This window comes from Lithobates pipiens, unplaced genomic scaffold (assembly GCF_037356315.1).
Source record: "Lithobates pipiens isolate NorthernLeopardFrog02 unplaced genomic scaffold, aLitPip1_a1.2 Scaffold_22, whole genome shotgun sequence".
Lineage (NCBI taxonomy): Eukaryota > Metazoa > Chordata > Amphibia > Anura > Ranidae > Lithobates > Lithobates pipiens.
This window is the reverse complement of record NW_027507784.1, coordinates 337,020,902-337,039,409: the sequence shown is the minus strand read 5'-3', so window position 1 is coordinate 337,039,409 and position 18,508 is coordinate 337,020,902. Positions and strand designations below refer to the sequence as shown.

General features: G+C 46.5%; 1 protein-coding gene across 2 annotated transcripts in view; it reads right to left on the bottom strand.

Moving 5' to 3' along the window:
- The window catches only part of LOC143925083 (E3 ubiquitin-protein ligase RNF14-like), a 53,021-nt gene extending 36,248 nt beyond the window's left edge, over positions 1–16,773 (bottom strand). Inside the window, exon 1 of one of the 2 annotated variants that reach the window (XM_077449670.1) lies at positions 16,480–16,773. The gene's annotated coding sequence lies outside the window, so the exon portion shown is untranslated. Of the gene's footprint in view, positions 1–9,076; positions 9,220–16,479 lie in introns of those variants that run through there. The other variant, XM_077449669.1, reaches the window with a different exon arrangement.
- Between the last annotated feature and the right edge of the window lie 1,735 nt (positions 16,774–18,508).

Below are 18,508 nucleotides of genomic sequence, written 5' to 3'. Positions count from 1 at the left end.
TGAAGCCCAAGTTCTAGTTGACACCAGTGGTAGCTGGTGCTCCATTTTTTTGGTGGGGCAGAAACCCCCCCCATCCCATTTGGTTGGTCCGTCAGTCAAAGCCCCTACCAGCCCACCCCCCCCCTTTGGTTCTTTTGTCCGTCCATCAGTCAAACCCCACCCCCCAATACTCCTCCGCGCTCGGTTGATCGGCAAACAATCCCTGCAGTTACCCCTTCTAGGTCGCCGACAGCTACGGCGGCTTCCTCTGTGTCGCCTCCTCTTGACCAATCGGGACTTAAGACAGACTTCTGAATTGGTCAGGGAGGAGAAGCAAGAAGACAATAGCAAATATTAATTTGCTATGGTCATACAATTGGGGGAGGGCTCAGGGGCACAATGCTCTGCGCCCCGAGCCCAGCCTTTTTTGAAGCCAATTAGAACATCAGGCTCTAACCATGTGCTTAAAAAAAAATAAACCCTATTGAAATCCATGTGTCCGGTGCCCTGTATGTAGATTAGGGGCCAGGCGCATGGATTAGGGGGGGCGGCGCCCCTGCACCCCTAATGGAGCGGCTGCCACTGGTTGACACTTTTCCAATTTGTAGCAAATGTGTGCGCCAAGTCTCTAACAAGAGCAAACTTTATTTCTTGATCATACATCACGGGACACAGGAGCTTCATTACATAGTGGGTTATAGAGGCACCTCTGGTGATTGGACACTGGTTGACCCTAATTAAGGAGAATTCCTCCCCTATATAACCCCTCCCATCTGGAAGGCACCTCAGTTTTTTCGCCAGTGTCTGGGTGATGGTCACGTAAAACTTTAGCTCTATGCAGGTCCCTGCGAGGGCCGAAGGGCTACAACAAACCGGATCCATACCTCGGGCCGATATTTGACTCCCAAGATGGTATGGTACCCGGGCCTCGTCTGCCGAAGAAGCGAGGTTTTGCCTGTAAGTCCTCTCCATTGGAAGACTGGGCTCTGGGAAAACCAGACTTGGTGTACTGTTTATACAGAGCGCACGAAAGTTTCTGGCAGAGCTTTTTACATGGCCCAGGTGGGAGGTTCTTCTCGTAAGAGCCCCAGATATACCTGAAGGTTGGCTAACAATACCCGCCGTGATGGGTGAAGGCTGGAATTGGTCTGGTTCAGCAATTCCTGCAGCGGGGACAGGTAAGGGAAGTCATCCTGTATATTTAAATATATGAATGGATTTCTTCATTGTGAGTAGTTGTATGTCTTACCTGGTTTCCACCACTAGAGGGAGTAAGAGCAGCCTGATGCATACTTACATGCCTTTCAATACACACGCTCAGTGAAAGCCTGGTTTCTCCAGCTACTCACGTTTCCATTGCAGTCCCTGCCACAGATGAAGGTAAACAGGGGTCCCACGCAGTTCAGGGGTCCCACGCTGCTCCGTTTTGGGTTCTCCTCCCCCCCCCCGGATTCCGCGGTCCTCGTGCACGCGCGCCGGGCGCGCTCCCTGCCTAATGGAGGAGGGGGGGTGTGGTTGCGAGCCGTGCACGTCAGTGTGCACGGCGCTGTACTGCGCAGGCGCCAGGCGGCAGTTTTAAAAGCCCAGAGCGTCAGGGGACTGTAACTGGAGACACAGGAGCTGTGGGCAGTAAGCATCCGTGGGGTTGGATCCAGGCAAACCTTAAGACACCTACTCAGCATCAGGTTGTGCAGTTTAAGCATATATTTATTTATTGTGAGACTTTAAGCGCAACAGTGATCGCACTTGTACTAGTACCTCTGCTTTGTAGCTTAGTACTATGTCTCCTCGTAAGAGGGTCTCAGGGGGAGGTAATAAGAGCACTGGCAAGTCACCGCCTAGGTTCAGGGGTTCCAAAAGTGCCTGTAAATTACCATCCCCCTCTGCAAGACTGGAGCCAGCCTCTCAAGACGAGTCGGTGCCCCTGTCAGGTTTTGCAGCCTCTCCTAATGTCGCAGCCCCGGTTTATGTCACTGAGGACTCCATTAGGGCAACATTGGAGGGTTTTGAAGGGAGAATCATGAATTTTATTTCTGCTTCCCTAAAAGATAGCAGGAAAAGGGGTAGATCCCCTCCCTCTGCTGAAATCCCTCTCTCGGATAGTTCTTCTGAAAATGAGGAGGGATCCCTATCTTTGGATAGGGATCATGAGCAGTCGGATGAGTCAGAGGAAGAGGAGATAGTCCCCTCCTCCCAGGCACTCAGAAAGCAGGTGCAGTATTATACTGAATTGGTGCGTACCACATTCAGAATGCCTGCTGCTGAAGTCGCTATGTCCTCTGTTTCTTCCCTGGGAGTCAGGAAAGCCCCACAGACTGCTTATTCCTTCCCAGTTCATCCTTTAATGGATAAATTCATGTATGAGGATTGGGGACATCCCGATAAACTGTTTACTCCTCCCAAAAGGTTTTCCATGCATTATCCTGTGGAGGAAAGTTTCACCAAGAAGTGGGGGGTCCCATCTGTCGATGCGGCTGTTTCTTGTGTGAATAAAAACCTAACTTGTCCTTTGGATAATGCGCAGGTATTCAAGGATCCAACTGACAAAAGGCTGGAAACCTTATTAAAAACCTCCTTTTCCATGGCTGGCGCTGTGGTGCAACCTACAGTCGCAGCCGTGGGGTTGTGTCAGTTCCTCAAGGAACAGGTTAAACAGATGTTTGGGCTCCTTCCCAGTGAGGAAGTAGAAAATTATGCAGAATTGCCTCACATCCTGTGTTTCATAATTGATGCGATTTTGGATTCTGTCCAACAAGCATCACGTTTGTCCCTCATGTTGGTACACATGCGTAGGGCCCTATGGCTAAAGAATTGGGCTGCTGAGCTGTCATGCAAAAAGCATTTGACTGGGTTCCCGTTTAAAGGGGAGCGTTTGTTTGGGGAAGAATTAGATAAATTCGTCCAAAATATTTCAGGAGGTAAGTCTACTCTCCTTCCAGTCAAAAAGAGCAAGCGTCCTTCATTTAGGCGTGCTCTCTCTTCCGAAGCATCAAGCTCTAAACAGTGGCGACGGCCTTCTCAGTCCTCCTCTGCTAGAAAGGCTCAAGGCCGAGCCCAGGGACAGAAAAAGACTTGGGGGCGAAAGCCTGCCAAGCAGAGCCCCAAAACCTCCTTGTGAAGGGGCGCCCCCGCTCGGCAGAGTGGGGGGAAGGCCCCTGCAGTTTGCAGGCGCCTGGCGGGAAGAGATCCAGGACAAGTGGGTGATCTCTTCAGTATCTCTGGGCTACAAGCTAGAGTTTCAGGAGATTCCACCTTCTCGTTTCCTAAGGTCAAGGATCCCCAGGGATCCAGTAAAGCAAAAACCGCTATTCCTGGCCTTAGATAAATTACTATCCCAGGGTGTGATAGTAGAAGTGAGCCCGAAAGATCAGGGTTCAGGGTTTTATTCAAATCTCTTCACCGTTCCAAAACCAAATGGAAGTGTCAGACCTATCCTGGATCTGAAAGACCTAAACCGGTTTTTACACATCCAGACCTTCCGAATGCAGTCAATCCGCACTGTGGTCTCCTCCCTGCAAGGGGGAGAATTCATGGCATCAATAGATATCAAGGATGCATATCTCCATGTGCCAATTTTTCCCACACACCAGAAATTTCTAAGGTTCGCGGTAGAGCGGCGCCATTTTCAATTTGTGGCCTTGCCGTTCGGGCTTGCTACAGCCCCTCGAGTCTTCACAAAGATTCTGGACCCTCTCTTAGCAATCTTAAGAGTTCAGGGTATAGCCGTCATGGCTTATCTAGACGACTTGCTTCTCGTGGAGAGAACTGCAGCGTTCCTAAGTCGCAGCGTCACCAAAACGCTAGAACATCTAGAACGCCTAGGTTGGATTATAAACCTAGAAAAGTCGTCCCTACAACCGACTACCAGGTTGGAATACCTAGGTATGATTATCGACACCGCTCAGGGCAGGGTGTTTCTCCCAAGGCTAAAGGCCTTGGCCATTGGAGATCTGGTGCGCCTGATTCTGGGCAGAAGATCTTCCTCCATTCGGTTGTGCATGAGACTATTGGGAAAGATGGTCGCCTCCTTCGAGGCCGTCCCATTCGCCCAGTTCCACTCAAGGCCTCTGCAAGGATGCATCCTTGCGGCTTGGAACAGGAAGCCCCAATCCCTGGATCTTCCTATGCGTTTATCCCCCGGGACACGCAAAGGTCTTGTCTGGTGGTTACAAACCAGGAATTTGCTGAAAGGCAAAACTTTTCTTCCTCTCTCATGGAAGATTATCACAACAGATGCCAGCCTGACAGGCTGGGGAGCTGTATTGGAGGGAACGTGCTCGCAGGGGAAATGGTCTGCGACCGAAAGTCTACTGCCCATAAATATCTTGGAGATTCGGGCAGTTTACATGGCACTCATAGAGTGGTCTTACAGACTGCGAGGTTTCCCGGTTCGGGTTCAGTCCGACAATGCCACCGCAGTGGCTTATATCAATCACCAGGGCGGTACCAGAAGTCTGGTGGCCCAAAAGGAGGTGAATCGCATACTTGTCTGGGCAGAAAAGCATGTTCTGTGTCTTTCTGCAGTCTTCATCCCAGGAGTGGAGAATTGGCAGGCGGATTTTCTCAGCCGCCAGCAATTGTGCCCAGGAGAGTGGGCTCTGCACCCCGACGTGTTTCAGAACATATGTCACAAGTGGGGTACTCCAGACGTAGATCTGTTTGCATCCAGGTTCAACAGGAAACTGGACAAGTTTGTGTCAAGGACAAGAGATGCACTTGCTCAGGGGTCAGATGCTCTGACAGTTCCCTGGGATCAGTACAATCTGATCTATGCCTTCCCCCCGAGCCCGCTACTGTCGCGGTTCCTGGGAAGGGTCAAGAGGGAGACGAAGTCGGTCCTTTTGGTGGCCTCGGCTTGGCCCAGGCGACCATGGTACGTAGAGATCATGAAGTTGGCAGTAGGCAGGCCATGGACCCTCCCTCTCCGGCCAGATCTGCTCTCACAGGGTCCAATCTACCATCCTGCTTTACGCAGTCTGAATTTGACGGTTTGGCTGCTGAGACCCACATTCTGAGAGACCGTGGCCTTTCAGGGCCAGTCCTTTCTACTCTGGTCAATGCCAGAAAGCCGGCCTCCAGGCGTATTTATTACAAAATCTGGAGGACATATGTTTCCTGGTGTGAACTCAGGAAATGGCATCCTAGAAAGTATGTCATTAACAGAATCTTGGCCTTTCTCCAGTCAGGCCTAGAAATTAATTTGGCCATAAGCACTATCAAAGTGCAGATTTCGGCCCTGTCGGTATTTTTTCAAAAACCGCTTGCATCACATTCCCTGGTACGGGCTTTTATCCAGGGGGCTATGCGGACAAAACCGCCAGTTAAACCTCCGGTATGCCCATGGGATCTGAATTTGGTTCTCTCGGCCTTACAGGGGCAACCATTTGAACCTTTGCATCTGGCTTCTTTAGCTCTCCTGACTAAAAAGCTGGTCTTCTTAGTAGCCATATCCACGGCTAGAAGAGTATCAGAGTTGGCAGCTCTTTCCAGTAAAGAGCCGTATTTAATTATCCATAAGGACCGGGTGGTTATGCGTCCCAACAGGTCCTTTCTACCTAAGGTGGTTTCGGGTTTCCATTTGAATCAGGATGTAATCCTACCATCCTTTTTTCCGGACCCTCAGTCCACAGAGGAAGAGTCTTTACACACTTTGGATGTGGTTAGAGCAATCAGTGTTTATCTTCAAGCAACTTCTGAGATAAGGTAAACTGATTGTTTATTTATTCTGCCGGAAGGCCCTAGAAAGGGTCAGGCAGCGTCAAAGTCCACCCTCTCAAGGTGGATCAGACAAGTTATTTCTCAGGCCTATGGCTTAAAGGGGAAGATTCCTCCTTTTCAGGTGAAAGCGCACTCTACTAGGGCTGTCAGTGCTTCTTGGGCAGTGCATCACCAGGCCTCCCTGGCTCAGATCTGTAAGGCTGCGTCTTGGTCATCAGTCCACACATTCACCAGATTCTATCAGGTGGATGTCAGAGGGCAAGAGGATATCGCCTTCGGGCGCAGTGTACTGCAGGCTGCAGTTTAGGTCCTCAGGTCCCTGGCAGTCTATGTTTATGATCTGTGTCTCCCTCCCCTCAATCTGAGCATTGCTATGGGACATCCCACTATGTAATGAAGCTCCTGTGTCCCGTGATGTATGATCAAGAAAATGGGATTTTTATATACAGCTTACCTGTAAAATCCTTTTCTTGAGAGTACATCACGGGACACAGGGCTCCCGCCCCTCTTGGGTTTTACGTGGTTTCTTATTGCTTTGCTACAAAACTGAGGTGCCTCCCTGATGGGAGGGGTTATATAGGGGAGGAATTCTCCTTAATTAGGGTCAACCAGTCTCCAATCACCAGAGGTGCCTATATAACCCACTATGTAATGAAGCTCCTGTGTCCCGTGATGTACTCTCAAGAAAAGGATTTTACAGGTAAGCTGTATATAAAAATCCCATTATCAAATCTCATGGTTACCACTCGCCTCTCTGCACATCACAGTAATCGTAGAATGGCCTCTCCAGCACCAATTAAAGAAAAAAAAACGTACAAACAGCTGGGAGCAAGGATGAAAATTCAGCTACAGTGCCCCCTGTGGTGGGATGACTATTGCACAACATAACAAGGTTCGCCATCACTGACATAATTGAACCAGAACCTGCAGCAGACTTGCCGAACGTTTGCGAAGAAAGTTCATCTGGAGTCATGCAATGCGGGCTGAAACTGTGCAACAAACTTGTGAAGCCGGACAAGTCTAGTAATAGCTTAGCAAGTCATTTTAAAACTTCAATTGCTTGCTGTCTGGGCTATCGAAGCCAGGCAAATGCACGTGTGGAGAAATGCCAGGGGTGCTGTGAAAACGTAGTTGATGGGTGAAAGTATAGCTTCCAATTGTCCCTGATTCGGAGCAATGTCCCTCTGTACCTCTTTCCTCCTCATTTGTTCCTCATTTTGGTCTGATCCATATAGTTGTATATGAAATGCACTTTTTATCTTTCAATTAGTGTTTCCCAGTGCTAAACAAAATTTCTTTCAAAACCCTTTCAATATTTCTGCATTTGTAAATTTCAAAAGGCAGTATAAAGTAATATTAATAGTAAAAATAAAAAACTACAAGCACTCGTGTTTTATCTAATGACTATAGATATACATAGAGAGATATACTGTACATAGACATAGCTATTATATATATATATATATATAGATAGATAGATAGATAGATAGATAGATAGATAGATAGATAGATAGATAGATAGATAGATAGATAGATAGATACAAATAATGTTTTGGGGTTATAAGTAATTTTCTAGCGAAAAATACAGATATTTTTTAAACTTGTAAACAAAAAGTGCCAGAGAAAGTGCCAGAGAAAGCCTGGTCTTTAAAGCAATGTTTCAGCCGTAAAAATTTTTTTTTTTAAAGTCAGCAGCTACAAACACTGTAGCTGCTGATTTTTAATAAAGACACTTATCTGTCCAGGGGGCCTGTCCTGCCGCACTCACGCTCACATATGCAAACGGTGTTCAAAGCACACATATGAGGTATCGCCGCGATTGTTAGAGCGGGAGCAATAATTGTAGCAAAAGACATCCACTGTAACTCTAAACTGGTAACCTGTAGGCATTTTTAAACGTCGCTTATGTCAAAGTTTGTCGCCATTCCGCGAATGGGCATGATTTTGAAGCGTGACATGTTGAGCATCAATTTACTTGGCGTAACATTATCTTTCACAATATATAAAAAAAAAATAAAAATGGGCTAAGTTTACTGTTTTTATTTTTATTCAAAAAAGTGAATTGTTTCCAAAAAAATAGCAAATACGGTGTGACAAAGAATTGCAATGAACGCCATTTTCTTCTCTAGGGTGTCTGAAAAAAAAAATTATATATATAAATATATATAGATATATAGATAGAGATCTATATCTATCTCTCTCTCTCTCTCGATAGATAGATAGATAGATAGATAGATAGATAGATAGATAGATAGATAGATAGATAGATAGATAGATAGATAGATAGATAGATAGAGATCTAGATAGATGGATAGATGGGTAGATGGATGGATAGATGGATAGATAGATGGATAGATAGATAGATAGATAGATAGATAGATAGATAGATAGATAGATAGATAGATAGATAGATAGATAGATAGATAGATAGATAGAGATCTAGATAGATGGATAGATGGGTAGATGGATGGATAGATGGATAGATGGGTAGATGGATGGATAGATAGATAGATAGATAGATAGATAGATAGATAGATAGATAGATAGATAGATAGATAGATAGATAGATAGATAGATAGATAGATAGATAGATAGATAGATGGATAGATGGGTAGATGGGTAGATGGATGGATGGATGGATAGATAGATAGATAGATAGATAGATAGATAGATAGATAGATAGAGATATAGATAGATAGATAGATAGATAGATAGATAGATAGATAGATAGATAGATAGATAGATTGATAGATTGATAGATTGATAGATTGATAGATAGATAGATAGATAGATAGATAGATAGATAGATAGATAGATAGATGGATAGATGGATAGATGGATAGATGGATAGATGGGTAGATGGGTAGATGGGTAGATGGGTAGATGGGTAGATGGATAGATGGATAGATAGATAGATAGATAGATAGATAGATAGATAGATAGATAGATAGATAGATAGATAGATAGAGATCTAGATAGATAGAGATCTAGATAGATAGAGATCTAGATAGATGGATAGATAGATAGAGATCTAGATAGATAGAGATCTAGATAGATGGATAGATAGATAGAGATCTAGATAGATGGATAGATGGATAGATAGATAGATATATAGATATATAGATAGATAGAGGTCTATATCTATCTATCTCGATAGATAGATAGATAGATAGATAGATAGATAGATAGATAGATAGATAGATAGATAGATTGTTTGGGGGTTCTAAGTCATTTTCTAGCAAAAAAAAAACTGATTTTAACTTGTAAACACCAAACGTAAAAAAACAGGCCTGATCCTTAAGGTGGTTAACAATCATCAAAAACAACAGCAGTAGAAGGGTTAATGTTGCTTGTAGAAGGAGCTAACGCTCTATCTTACCACTCCATTAATCCAGCGCCGGCTTTACTGGTCTCTGATCTGTCTAGGAAGCAAAGTGGGTGTGGTGTGAGAGGCGATGAGTTATGTGATTATTGTAAACCTTGCACTATGATTGAATCAGCTGTCCTAGCAGGCCAGGGAGGAGCGCGGAGCTTGGCAACAGTGTCAGTGCCGGGACTTCCGGTTCTCATGTTACAATGTTTGACACTTCGCTCCTACATGTAAAAATCTACTTTATTTTTGCTCATAAATTACTTAGAACCCCCAAACAAACACACACACACATATATATATATATTCACCCCCCTTGGCATTTTTCGTGTTTTAAATTATCATGGATTGTTTGAGGATTTGCATCATTTCATTTACAGAGCATGCCCACAACTTTGAAGATTTTTATTTTTTTTTATTGTGAAGCAAACAACAAATAGGACAAAATAACAGAAAAGGTCAATGTGCAAAACTATTCACCCCCCTAAAGTCAATACTTTGTAGAGACGCCTTTTGCGGCTATCACAGCTCCAAGTCTCTTTGGATAAGTCTCTATGAGTCTTCCTACATCTCACCACTGGGATTATTGCCCATTCCTCCTCCTTGCAAAACTGCTCCAGCTCCTTCAAGTTGGATGGTTTGCGCTTGTGAACAGCAATCTTTAAGTCTGACCACAGATTTTCTATTAGATTGAGGTCTGGGTTGCCACTTTTTCTTCAAGCCAAACCCAAACACTTTAGCAAAAATATATATTTTAACCACTTGCCTACTGGGCACTTAAACCCCCCTCCTACCCATACCAATTTTCAGCTTTCGGTGCTCTCACACTTTGAATGACAATTACTCAGTCATGAAACACTGTACCCAAATGATTTTTTTGTCCTTTTTTTCCCACAATTAGAGCTTTCTTTTGGTGGGATTTGATCACCTCTGGGTTTTTTATTTTTTGCGCTATAAATGAAAAAAGACAGAAAATTTAGAAAAAAACGCATTTTTCTTTGTTTCCGTGATAAAATTATGCAAATTATAAATTTTTCTTCATAAATTTTGGCCAAAATTTATACTACTACATATCTTTGGTAAAAATAACCCAAATTAGTGGATATTATTTGGTCTTTGTGAAAGTTAGAGAGTCTACAAACTGTGGTGCGAATAATACAAAATTGATCTGATGTACTGGTGGCCCATCTCATTTCTTGTGACCCGAACAAGCCAGGAAAATACAAATACCCCCCAAATGACCCCTTTTTGGAAAGTAGACATTCCAAGGTATTTAGTAAGAGGCATGGTGAGGTTTTTGGTGTTGTCATTTTTTTCTCACAATTCTTTGCAAAATGAAGAGTTTTTTAGTTTTTTATTTTTTTCCCACAAAATTGTCATTGTAATAGGTTATTTTTCTCACATGGCATGTGTATACCACAAATGACACCCCAATTTAAATTCTGCTACTCCTCCTGAGTATTACGATACCACATGTGTGGGACTTTTTCACAGCCTTGCCACTTAGAGAGGCCCAACATGCAGGGAGCACCGTCACGTGTTCTAGGAGCATAAATTACACATCTAAATTGTTGACTACCTATTACACTTTTGAAGGCCCTGGAGCACCAGGACAATGACACGTGACACTGACGTGGCACTGATGGCAGATGGCACTGATACATGGCACTGATGGCATGTGACACTGATGTAACACTGACGACATATGGCACTAATACGTGGGACTGATGATACTTGACACCGATGACAGATGGAACTAATCTGTGGCACTGATGACACGTGACACTGATGACAGATGGCACGAATACGTGGCACTGATGACAGATGGCACTAATACGTGGCACTGATGACAAGTGACACTGACAGGTGGCACTGATACATGGCACTGATGACATGTGACACTGACAGGTGGCACTGGGGGTACATGGCACTAGGGACAGGTGGCACTGGGGACAGGTGGCACATGGCACTGGGGACAGGTGGCATGGATAGGTGGCACTGGGGACAGGTGGTACTGGGAACAAATGACACTGTTAGGTGGCACTGGGGACAGGTGGCATTGATAGGTGGCACTGGGGACACATGGCACTGACAGGTGGCACTGGGGACAGCTGGCACTGACAGGTGGCACTGGGAACAGGTCACACTGGGGACAGATGGCACTGATAGGTGGCACAGGGGACAGTTGGCACTGATAGGTGGCACTGGGGACAGGTGGGCATGTGTGTGTGTGTTTCACTGTCTGTGTGTTTTAGTGTGTGTGTGTGTGTTTTAGTGTGTGTGTGTACACTCACTGTCACAGTCACAGATGCTGCAGCACGGAATCTCTCCCTCCTCACACGCTGTCTGTGTGAGGAGGGGAGCTGGCGATGAGAGATGATCTCATATGTTTACATATGAGATCACCTCTCATTGGATAGCCTGATCGAGTGCTAAATGGCCACTGTGATTGGCCATTTAGTACGATCTGTGATTGGCTGTGTCCGAGGGACACGGGCAACACAGAACTTCCACGAAGCGCACCCGCGGCGGCCTGCATTAGGGAAATAAACAGGAGGACGTCCAGGGACGGCCTCCCGGCAGTTAGTGTCCACTCTGTAGACGTCTTTTGGCTATAGGAAGGGCGCAAAGCGGTTATACACTATAACCGCGGTCTCCAAACTGTGGCCCTTTGCTTGCCTTTATCGGGCCCTTGAGTCATTATTCCTACCATTGACACCAACAATGGGCAGTATTCCTTCCACTGACATCAGCGATTGGGCATCATTTCTTCTAACTACCAAAAAAATTGGGCACATTTCCTCCCATGGTCACCAACTGTTTCTCCCCCTAATACCAAAGATCGGCATTGTTTACTCCCACCGGGCACAGTCTGGCCACCCTAAAGTCTGAAGGACAGTAAACTGGCCCTTTCTTTAGAATGTTTGGAGACTCTGATCTATAGGATTGTAACAAGCCTATGACACCTTTGGGCACTTCAAAGAGAATAGTAATATGGCATGCATAGTGCCCCATAGGAGGCCCTTAGAACAGGGCCTCCTATGGGGCCCTGTTCTAAGCCACATTCCTGTCTGAATATTGTGTTCGGGTTTCAGGTGGACTAAAACCCGAACACATGATTCAAAACCCAAACTGTCCGGGTGAATCCCAAACAGGTGGCAACCCTAATTGAGGTCTGGGCTTTGACTAGGCCATTCCAACACATTTGCATGTTTCCCCTTAAATTACTCAAGTGTTGCTTTAGCAGTGTGTTTGGGGTCATTGTCCTGCTGGAAGGTGAACCTCCTTCCTAAGCCTCAAATCACACATAGAGTGGTGCAGTTTATTAGACCCCAACGCTCTCCTCTGGCCTCCCACACAGCTGGTCTAATCGGCTGCTTACTTGGCCGCTGGTGGGCAGGTAAACAAAGGGCCGAAACCAGAAGTGACAAACTACTAGTCGCTCCCGGTTTCCAGGGTTACAGAGATAGGGAGACGACATCAGTTCCTCTCTCTCTCTGTACAGGGCAGCCATCGCCGCCGGCCTCATCGCTCCTGACCCCTCCCGCGATGGGACGGGAGAGCCCGGGAGAGGTGACAGCTGTGGGAGGGGGTTGGACCCCCTTCCGCCATCTACAGAAGTGATCAAGTGGCTAAACAACCACTCACATCACTTCTGCCTTACTCAGAATTGCCAGCTGAAAAGATCGATGCCGGGAAGATGCCTGTAGGTGCGGGCACCATCCCGGTATAACCACTGCAACTCAAGGACGTCCATTTACGTACCTTCGGCGGAAAGTAGTCAATTATTAACCCCTTTCTAGCTTCCCTGAACATGGCGTTATGCAAACATGTAATTCATAAACCAAATATTCCAAAGTCTTTATCTCTTTTAAAACATCTTCACAAAGCATATCTCTCAGTGGCCTCAATTTTACCAAATTTTTTTGCTTATACTACAGCAGGGCTTGACAAATCCCAGGAACCAGGTCGCCATTGCGACTAGAAATTGCATCCTGGCACCTGAGTTTTTGTCAACCCATTCATTGTTTTTCACCCACCTTCCCGACTTCCCAGTGTGCTGTGCGCTCACTCCTGGCGTCCCCAGCTGCCCGCTTTCCTACAGCTTCCTTTGTTTAGCTGGCGCCAGTGGGTGGGTGGGGCATTGGGGGTTGGCGTTGGGGGTCCTGTGACTGATGGTGGAGTGCGGTTCAGTCAAACTGAGCAAAGGACCGCAACTTGCATCACTGAGCCGGGATTGGAGATTAGTTGGTCGGTGGTGGTGAAGAGGAAAGAGGGAGCTTTGGTGGATCTGCCTGCCCATTGAATGTGTAGATGCTACATGCTGCTCAATTCCTATACCTGTGAGCTGAGCTGATGTTTTTGGGATGTCTCTGTGCTGCATGGTATGTCTCTTTGCTATATTGGGATGTCTCTTTGCTGTATTAGGTTGTCTCTTTGCTATATGGGGATGTCTCTTTGCTATATGGGAACATCTCTTTGCTATATAGGGATGTCTCTTTGCTATATGGGGATGTCTCTTTGCTGGATTGGGATGTCTCTTTGCTATATGTGGATGTCACTTTGCTATATGGGGATGTCTCTTTGCTATATGGGGATGTCTCTTTGCTGGATTGGGACATCTCTTTGCTATTATTGGGATGTCTCTTTGCTGGATTGGGATGTCTCTTTGCTATATGGGGGTGTCTCTTTGCTATATGGAGATGTCTCTTTGCTGGATTGGGATGTCCCTTTGCTTGATTGGGATGTTTCTTTGCTATATGGGGACGTCTCTTTGCTGGATTGAGACGTCTCTTGGCTATATGGGACGTCAATTTGCAGGACGGGGAGGTCTCCTGGCTGTATGGGAACATCTTCTTTGCTGGATTGGAATGTCTCATTGCCGGTTTGGGATGTCTCTTGCTGCTTGTTACAAAGACATATGTATTTCCTATGCTCCTCGTCGCCATCTAGTGGCCATAATGTGGTTTTCTATTACTGCCCATAAAAAAAGGAGCATTTTTTCAGAACAGAAAACAGCTTAAAGAGGAGTTGCATTCTGCTCACATCAAAACATCTTCGCCATTCTGAAGCTTCCCTCCAACCACTTTGTATATTATTTTATATATACTGTGATTCTGTACTTTCCAAATATGCTGCAGAAATCTCCCTCCTCTAATTGTGGGCAGCTGAAGCTGCTGTCTGTTCACTTTCTGGATTTACACAGACACACAGAGGCATGCCTCCAGCTCTGCAGCTCTCATTGGCCCTCTTATGACTCATCCCCCCTCCCTTCCTGGCAAACTCTCAGAAGAGTGATAGAGAGAGAGCTGTGTATGATGTCATAATCCTAGGCTAATGGCCGGACAAGGAACAGGAAGTGGGCTGTATAAGGGATTTCCTGGCAGAAAAAAAATGTTTTACTATCCAAAGATAAAACAACAACAACAAAAACAGACAATTTAATAGATGGAAAGATGAAAAAAATGACTGAAGGTTCCGCTTTAATTAACATTTGTGTCCTTCCAGTTTGCACAGAATGAATGTACATCCACATTCTCCAAACAAATGGCGATGCTTTAGTTTTTTTATCAATAGACCCTTTATTATAGATTGTATTATTGATACTTTTATTATTATATCTACATCTAACTGATCACACTTGTCCCATATGCTGCAGATCTCATTGTTACTTGTAGTACCCATAGTGTCTATACTGTACATAGTCCAGGATTGTGTGTGATGTGCACTGGTCCCCCTCCCCCCCCCCCCCCCCCCCCACATCACTGCATAGGATCCATACCAGCAGGGGGATGGGCCCTCCACTACACACAGCGGTCTAACTGGTTTTACAACTGCAGTATATAGATACATTAACCCATCAGTGACCAGTCCGCAGTATATATGTATTAACCCATCAGTGACCCGTCTGCAGTATATATACATTAACCCATCAGTGACCAGTCTGCAGTATATATACATTAACCCATCAGTGACCCGTCTGCAGTATATATGCATTAGCCTTCCATTGATCAGCCACCCCAGAATACTAGATAACCCCTCTGTCACCAACCCCCAGCTTAGAAACATTAGCCCCTCCGTGACCTGTCTGCGGTGTATGTGCGCTGCTTCAAACACATGTGCATTAACCCCTCGGTATCATGTTCTTAGCATATAAGCATTAACCCCTTAGCACCCAGTCCTAGCTCAGCTGTGTGCGGGAGTATCCCACGGGAGTATCCCGCGGGAGTCTCAAGATGTCTGCCTCTGGCATGGGTTGGGGGAGGGGGGGTGTTACCTGCAAGTACCAGAAAAATTATTGGGTGGCTCTCTCACAAACAGAGCCGCTGATAAGGCAGTACAGCCAGCCCTCCTGTATTGGGTCCAGGCCCCATCAGTTCTAAAGAGGCAGGCCCAGGCACCTGCCGTGTAGTACTGTCTTATCGCAGACACCAATCCTCTTCTATCTCCCCTTAATGCACTGCCAGCCTCTCCTCTCACTCTCCCTGGCTGCACTGCAAGGGGATTGGTTCTAGCGCATGTGCCCCTTCCATCTGCTGTCCGGGCCCCCTTGTGTGCCCTTTTCCCCCCTGCAACGCTACTGGCTTCCCTCCTCCAATGGCTTCCCTTCTCCAATGGCTTCCCTCCTCCAATGGCTTCCCTCCTCCAATGGCTTCCCTTCTCCAATGGCTTCCCTCCTCCAATGGCTTCCCTCCTCCAATGACCTCCCTCCTTCAATGGCTTCCCTCCACCAATGGCTTCCTCCTCCAATGGCTTCCCTCCTCCAGTGGCCTCCCTCCTCCAATGGCTTCCCTCCTTCAATGGCTTCCCTCCTCCAATGGCCTCCCTCCTCCAATGGCTTCCCTCCTCCAATGGCCTCCCTCCTCAAATGGCTTCCCTCCTCCAATGGCCTCCCTCCTCCAATGACCTCCCTCCTCCAATGGCTTCCCTCCTCCAATGGCCTCCCTCCTCCAATGGCTTCCCTCCTCCAATGGCCTCCCTCCTCCAATGGCCTCCCTCCACCAATGGCTTCCCTCCTCCAATGGCCTCCCTCCACCAATGTCTTCCCTCCTCCAATGGCTTCCTCCTCCAATGGCCTCCCTCCACCAATGGCTTCCCTCCTCCAATGGCCTCCCTCCACCAATGGCTTCCCTCCCCCCACCGTGAACAGCAGCCCTGCTCACAAATGACAGGAGCCGACTGCACAAGACTGATACCAGCTCATGACTACGACTGCTGTCAGATTGTTTAATCCTATTCAGAATTTGGACGTACCAGACACGCCCAAAAATTCAGAAGAGATGCATTTAAAGCCCCACTCCGGAAATAACGTCAGCAGAACTACCAATCTATCGTATTACTCCCCTCATCCTAACAATGATCCGTTCTTTCTCATTAAACCTCAAAAGCAGCCAAAAAAAATTGATAGGTACCTGCAGGTGTTCTCCTCGGACTATGTGGATGGGCACAAACGTCGTTTCTCCGATCTCATCTTGGCCCAATGTGAGCTACACATTCCATCATGCATTGGGATGTTAGTTCCTGGTTGGACATTACTTGGACCTCTTCCACCATTGAGTGCTCTGGTCCCGCATGTTGCGCCACAGCTTGAAGACCAAGAAGGCCCTTTACTTCCTCACCTGGATATCTATTTTTGCATTCAGTCCTCTGCTTTTCTCTCTCTAGAATTCATAGGTTGCCTTTGGGCAGAGCATAGCTGCCCATTGTCTCTGTGTATTGCCTCTGTCTGCATGTGTCCTTCCCCCGCCCCTCCTTCCCCGAGTTATTCTCCTCCATATAGAAACCAGCAGGTTCAGCTGAGATTAGTGAGTGAATGTTCTACTGGCATCCCTCCCGCTGTCCTATGACTGAGCAATGTGAGCAGAGATGAGATGTTCTTCAATAAAAAAGAAGCACCTAGTTCATATGTAGTGGGTGAGGGATACACACCTCCCAACATTTTGAGATGGGAATGAGGGACACCTACCAGCAAACGTATGCAGGCATGGGACACGTCCCCCTGCCACACCCCCTTAAAGGAGAATTAACCCAAAGAAAAGGTTAATTAAACCCACAAGGGCTTTTTTTTACCACTACTATTCCTTTATATTGGCTTTTAAAATCTACAAATGCAACAATTTAGAAATTGGATGGAAGATTTAGTAATGGGAAACACTTTTTGATAGATAAAAAGTGCATTTTATATACAGTATAGGCAGACCGCTATTCTGTGTCCCTATAGGATGATCAGCAGGTGTCAGCGGACATTGAGTCCTTGGCTCCCGCTGATTGGCTCCCACTGTGTATAATCACAGTGGGAGTGAGCCGGCGGTGGCGCACACTCGCATCTGCTACTTGGAAGAGCCGGATCGAGTATATATACGTGATTCAGCGCACAGCTGCTGCCCTGTAGCAGTAGAACTCAGTGGCGGCTGGTGCTCAAAATTTTTCGGGGAGCGCAAACAAACTGAAAAATACTGAAAAAAAAACCCCATCAGTTTCAGCCTCACTGTGCCCATCAAATGCAGCCACTGTGCCCCATCAAATGCAACCACTGTGCCCATCAAATGCAACCACTGTGCCCCATCAAATGCAGCCACTGTGGCCATCAAATACAATCACCGTGCCCCATCAAATGCAGACACTGCGCCCATCAAATGCAACCACTGTGCCCCATCAAATGCAACCACTGTGCCCATCAAATGCAACCACTGTGCCCCATCAAATGCAGCCACTGTGCCCCATCAAATGCAGCCACTGTGGCCATCAAATGCAATCACCGTGCCCCATCAAATGCAGCCACTGTGGCCATCAAATGCAATCACCGTGCCCCATCAAATGCAGTCACGTGCCCATCAAATGCAACCACTGTGCCCTATCAAATGCAACCACTGTGCCCATCAAATGCAACCACTGTGCCCCATCAAATGCAGCCACTGTGGCCATCAAATACAATCACCGTGCCCCATCAAACGCAGCCACTGTGCCAATCAAATGCGGCCACTGTGCCCCATCATATGCAGCCACTGTGTCCCATCATATGCAGCCACTGTGTCCATTAAACACAGCCACTGTGCCCCATCAAATGCAGCCACTGTGCCCATCAAATGCAGCCTAGCTGTGACCCCCGCTCACTCACTGTCTGATCGGAAGCTTAACCCAGCTTGGTGGCGGATCAGGCAGCAGCTGATGGCGGCGAGCTCTGGGACAGGCAGCGGGTCAGGAATCGGCTCCTGTATCCTCCATGCTTCCTATGCATCTCTTATTCCCTTCTGCTAGGCATCCAGCCAATCAGGTGACGTGTATCAGACCCGCGCTTCCTGATTGGCGGAGAGGTGGTTCAGTGTTAGAAAAGCAAATATTAATTTGAGAGAGGCATTCTGAGCCCATTGAATATTTTTTTTTGTTACAAGCGATTAAAAAATTACAAATATGTGGAATTCCTTGGGGTGTCTACTTTCC